The sequence below is a fragment of the Vulpes vulpes genome, chromosome X (genome assembly GCF_048418805.1).
Source record: "Vulpes vulpes isolate BD-2025 chromosome X, VulVul3, whole genome shotgun sequence".
Taxonomy (NCBI): Eukaryota; Metazoa; Chordata; class Mammalia; order Carnivora; family Canidae; genus Vulpes; species Vulpes vulpes.
Genome location: NC_132796.1, coordinates 29,072,125 through 29,078,124, shown reverse-complemented (window position 1 = coordinate 29,078,124; position 6,000 = coordinate 29,072,125). Strand labels below are relative to the sequence as shown.

The 6,000-nt window shown below is 35.0% G+C and overlaps 1 pseudogene; it reads left to right on the top strand.

Moving 5' to 3' along the window:
- Nucleotides 1-519: 519 nt before the first annotated feature.
- Nucleotides 520-6,000, top strand: part of LOC112919014 (small ribosomal subunit protein eS8 pseudogene) — a 46,029-nt pseudogene continuing 40,548 nt past the window's right edge.

Here is a 6,000-nt window from a genome sequence, read left to right as displayed (position 1 = left end):
TCAAGTGATAAAAAGAAGAATTGGCCCAAGTCAGTCTCCTATAGTGCCAGTAGAACAAAAATTCAGCTTGTGTCTGCTTTTTGCCAGTTCTTGAATATGTAACTGTCACCATGAACCAGAGGTGACAGACTAGGAAGGGCTGAATTCAGGCCTCCTGACTTCTTTTTCCTACCAGGAAAATAAACCCAAAGCAATTCGGATTCCCAGAAGAAACTACTGAGATTAGTCCCATCATCAAAGACTTGAAAAATGGACATTCAGTTTAACTCACTTACTTGGTCTGTGCCTATCTCAGATATTGACTGTGAATTATTATTAATATAGATTTTTTAAAATTACAGCTGTTATTATAGCTGTGGCATCCTTACTAGAACAAATGAACATAGCCCTGGCAAGGGTACATGACTATTGGTCTGGCAAGTGCTTCTATCTCTACACCAATCTGTAAGGAGCAGCAGCAGAAGTTCATTTTCACTGCAGTTTCAGAATTATGTCAATATAATTACTTCCTGCCATAGGATGGTTGAAACATATATTCATAATGATATGCCTCAAAAAATCAAAGTAGTCCTCTATATTGATAACATCACGCTGATTGGACCTGATGAACAGGAATTAGCAGGAAACTTTATGGTAAAGTTACTGAACATTTAGGACATGCCTCTCAGCCAACAAGCAAATAAGGGGGTTACATACCAGCTGAGGCGGTTGCTGCAGATTACCAAGAAAAAATGGGGTATATGATGGGGAAAGATATGTTATGCTTACAATCCAGGGTACTATATATCCACTACTTTCTTGTGCAATAATAAATATTAACAGAAAGTCACAGCAGCAATAACAACACAATCCTGCAGAACAAATGAGTATTCAGATCTTTTAGTTATGAAATTTTGGATCATCCTGCCAGGTTAAGAATCCAGACTAATTAAAATGCTTGTTGAGAACAATGATGATATGGAATGGTATTCAAGAAGGGAATTATAATTATCAACTCTGGCCTTTTGGCCACTTATAAAAATGACAAGTGCATTAGATATACATATTTCCTTTCTTGATTGTTATATATATATAATATATATATAAATATATATATAAATATATATATATAAATATATATATATATTATATTGATTTTATATATATATAAAATTTTTTCATTCCTTATCCTTTTAAACAACTGTTTTACATGAAGATTTTGGAGGTAGTTAACTTTAACATTTATTTTTTAGGTTACAGATCATTCAGATAAGATTGTGATTGAACTGGCAGCAAATTTGCCACTGCCCAAGGATAGATACATTATCTGTTGTGATTTAGTATCTCCTCTATTAGGAAAGAGGATGTGAATGTCTTTGTACAAAGAATTGACATCTTGTTAGCAGAAGCATAAATAAGTTAATATTCCTGTTGCATGGAAGTTCAAACATGTGGTGTGGCATGTAAGCTAATGCTTCACAGACAAAGGGCAGGACTGCACAGATATTTATATGGCATATTGCAAAGACAAATAAACTCTTTAATAATGTCTTGCATGATGCTAGAGAAAAGACTGGGTAAAAAGAACTTAGCTTTGTCAGCAAGGGCTGAGAAGGCTAGCAGATGGGAGGAGGAAAGAAGGAATATCCTTACTGTTTGCTTGCTGTTCCTGTCAATGCCATCCCAACATAATCACTTTGCCATGAAATCTGCAGTTGCTTCCAAGCAACACCTACTTCCTGTGTTCCCAGAACCAACAGCATTATGCTTTACCAGTGGTGCTCAATAAATGTTAATGAAAAAAAAGGAATGAATAAATAAATAAATAAATTTCAGAGTTGAAAGCAACTAAATATACTAGTCCAACCCTTTTATTACATAGAAATCCTCAAGAAATATATTTGGTGACATCAAGTAGCCATGAGAGGAAACACACAATGAAGAATAACAAAACTGAAGCATAATAAATACCAAGTTCTATGAAATCTTGCCATTTGCAATGACATGGATGGAACTGGAGGGTATTACGCTAAGGGAAATAAGTCAGTCGGAGAAAGACAACTATCATATGATCTCACTCATACGTGGAATTTAAGAAACAAAACAGATGAACATAGGGGAAGGGAAGGAAAAATAAAATAAGACAAGATCAGAGAAGGAGACAAACCATAAGAATCTCTTAACTCTAGGGAACAAACTGAGTGTTGCTCGAGGGGAGGTGGGTGAGAGGATGGGCACTGAGTGATGGGCATTAAGGAGGGCACTTGATGGAATGAACACTGGGGGTTATTTTTTAAAGATTTTATTTATTTATTCATAAGAGACAGAGAGAGAGAGAGAGGCAGAGACAGGCAGAGGGAGAAGCAGGCTCCATGCAGGGAGCCCGACATGGGACTGGATCCCAGGTCTCCAGGATCAGGCCCTGGGCTGAAGGCAGCGCTAAACAGCTGAGTCACCTGGGCTGCTGCCCAACACTGGGTGTTATATGCAACTGATGAATCACTGAACTCTACTCTGAACCTAATAATAAAAATAGAGAAATATCAAGTTCTATAAATCGCCCATCTTTTCTTTAAAGTTCACATTAAATTACATATGTATAACATACATGTAGGAAACAGTGAAACTGTTATGTGTAGCAAGCATACAGGAAAACACAGATATATATCTTTATACCAAAAAAATCATAAAAATGCTCTAAAGAAAATGATAGTTAAATTATGAGAAAAAGATTTCTAGGAAACACTTAGTTTGAAATATATTTTCCCTGCATCTGAAAACATGGAACTTTTATATCACTTGTAAGACTGTTAAAGTAGTTACACAGGAGAACTAGATGTCTAGACATTATTGTACTGCGAAGACTTTTACCAGAACAAGACTTCTAAGAATGAGAAATATCAATTGGAAGATATATACAAAATACAATTGATGAATTTTACCTAATCAGTACAGAAGCCTATACTTTAAGTACTGATCAATTACATAGGAGAAAATTATTCCGTGACCTAGCAGCACTTAGAGCAAACAGTTCAGTATTGATTAGAAATAGACATAGAGGGTAGCCAGGGTCACTCAGCGGTTTAGCACCTGCCTTCAGCCCAGGCCGTGACCTTGGAGACCTGGGATCCAGTCCCATGTCAGGCTCCCTGCATGGAGCCTGCTTCTCCCTCTGCCTGTGTCTCTGTCTCTCTCTGTGTGTGTCTCTCATGAATAAATAAATAAAATCTTAAAAAAAAAAGAAGAAATAGACATAGAACTGCATGAATTGGGTTGGAGATAGATCTAGGAATTAAAAACCTCATGTGTCTTTACTTTCAGAGCAATTATGCCTAATGTAGGCCTAGTACCTATAGCACTTATTAGAGAACCTCACAAAATGTTGTTTCTTATTTAGTACATTTTACATTTCTAACAAGCTCTCAAGTTAACCAGTTGAAGAGGTAAGGGACTCTGTTTTGTCATTCTTTGTTTTCACAATATAAGCACTATGTCTAGCAAATGAAGGATAGCAAATGATTACTGATGGATAAAATGCATAATAAGGATAATATTCATGAATAACTCTAAAGAATAAAAAAATGCCCTTAACACTTTACCAGATAGGAAGTGCTTTCTAAAGCTATACATATTTGGGGACACTTGCAAGCCCGGATAGCTTTTTCAGATAATTTCCAGCTTTAGCACACTAACAGGAGTGGGAATCTGAAATGTTTAAATATCATGTAACAACTTCCTCTGGTTGTGGTTGAAAAGACATCTGATCCAACCCAGGGCACATAGTTTCTGTCCTCTGTTAATTTGTAGACAGAATCTTTTAAGTTATATGTGAGCATTAGGCATTAAAGGTCATGTAACCTCAAGGGCTAAGAGTGACCTTATCTACATTTCACCATGATGGGCTGGTCCAAAAAAGAAAAGAAAGGCAGGATTCAGAGAGAGGGGGACAACGACAAAAAGACACACATACAAATAGAAAAAGGAAAGGAAAAACCATAAAGAAAATGAACAAGCGATGGTGAGATGAAGGGACTCTGGTCGGGAAGACTTTTTCACATTCTGGTTTGAGTTACAGGTGAGACTGTTTTTGCTACTTTGATTTTCTTAAAATCTCTTTTATTTTTTCACTTCACTTTGACTCAATTTTTTCAGCTAAATAATCCTATCACAAGAAAGCTCAAATTCTGTCATTCCTTTCTCCAATACATGAGAAAATTGAAGCTAAAAGACATTATGAGTAATTCTTGCCCAAGATCATGTGTCTAAGAAGTTTAGCCACTCCTCAGAGGCTGAATCAGAAAAAAATAAGGTCATTCTAAAAAAAATGTGTATCCATGTATCCCCACAGAGTAAATTCATATCACAGATTTTGTACTAGTGAAAATCAGAAGTAAAACATGTTCACTGGAGTGTTGGTAATGATAACAAAAAATGGAGGGGGGAACCTTCAATATACAACAGCAGAAAAATGGTTATGTAAATCATACCACAGGAATACATTTATATTTACACCTTATGCAGGCATTGAAAATGACTGTTATAAAACTATGTAACAATATTGACATTTCTATAACAAAATGTTTATTTCATAAAAGAGAAAACAACTGTTTATTAAAGATACTGCAACCTAGTAAAATTTATATTTGTATAGGAAAAAATGGAAGGAATCAGATCTGCAAACAGTATACTTAGTTTTGGTTTGTGGAATGTCTGGAAATATTTAGGAAATTGGTGACTGCTATCAATAATATTATAACTTTTATATACGAAATAAATACAGATTATGAGTGACCTTACATTCAAATATGTATAGAACATAATCTTAGCTGGGGAAATACCAAATATTTCTATCCTCCACAATTTCACTACCAAGAAAATATTTTGGTGTGTCAGTCTTATGATGGTAAAAAGTGAGAATTACCAGGAACATATTTATGTTAATCATTGTCAGTGGTTAAACTTCCTGATGAAAAATTAAAAACAATGTGGAATATGTAATGTAATTTAGTGTGTAGTTTATGGAAGTAAATTATTTTGTTTAACTTAATGCAACAAGCATTTGTGTAATAGACAATGTACTTAAAACTAAGGGAAGAGATAAACAATATTTATGCTCAATAAATTTATAGTCAAGTGGCAAAATAGATATAAAATAATTAAAAATAATATACTGGATTAAATAAGATTAATGTATGAAGTGCACACTTCCATTCCTTGGATTTTTGAATAAATTTCCTTAACAGCAACCCCATTGTCTAATAACTAAATTGCCTTTTCTCTTTTAAGACATAGTTTTCCTTTCATATTTTCACAACACTTATGTATTCGTCGGAGATTTCCTTCTACAAAATGTGCCTCATTTGTCCATTGAGGTATCCTACTAATTCTCATTCCAGCAACCATGCTGTTCAAATGACTGTGACTGATTATGAGGCTTAATTAACTTGTCAAGGGAAAGATAGTAATTTTCAGTCCATTTTCACTTTTCCATATGGCCAAAAAGGAAAAAGCCTATCTTCAGCATACACTCATACGTACATGTGCTACATCACAAAATGATGGAAAATTACTGAAACTTCTTTCCTGGAACTTAGAATGAGGGCTACAAATAAAGAATAATAGGTATCAGAGTTTTATTTTGTGGGGATTTTCATCATGTCAGGATTTGGTAGCAACAATATTTAGAAATAAATGTCATTAGTTGCTTATCCAATAAACGGCTGCCTATACAGCATACATTACCCCTCTCTGTTCCTAAAAAAGCTCCAATTCTGTTGAGGTATCAAGAGGGTAACATGCATCTCATCTGCCACAAGAGGTGTCACAATGCCAGGATGATAGGTTAGAGAGTAATCTCATTTTCTTGGCCAATGTTAGCTTCAGAAATGGGCCTGTAATGCGATTTACAACATTGAGACACAAAAGACAGTTTTGCTGGGGAGTTTTGGGAAAGATTTTATATCACCTTTCTAATTTTTTTCCAAAAGCAGCTAGCTCTCCCTTTTCTTTTTCTCTGGTCAC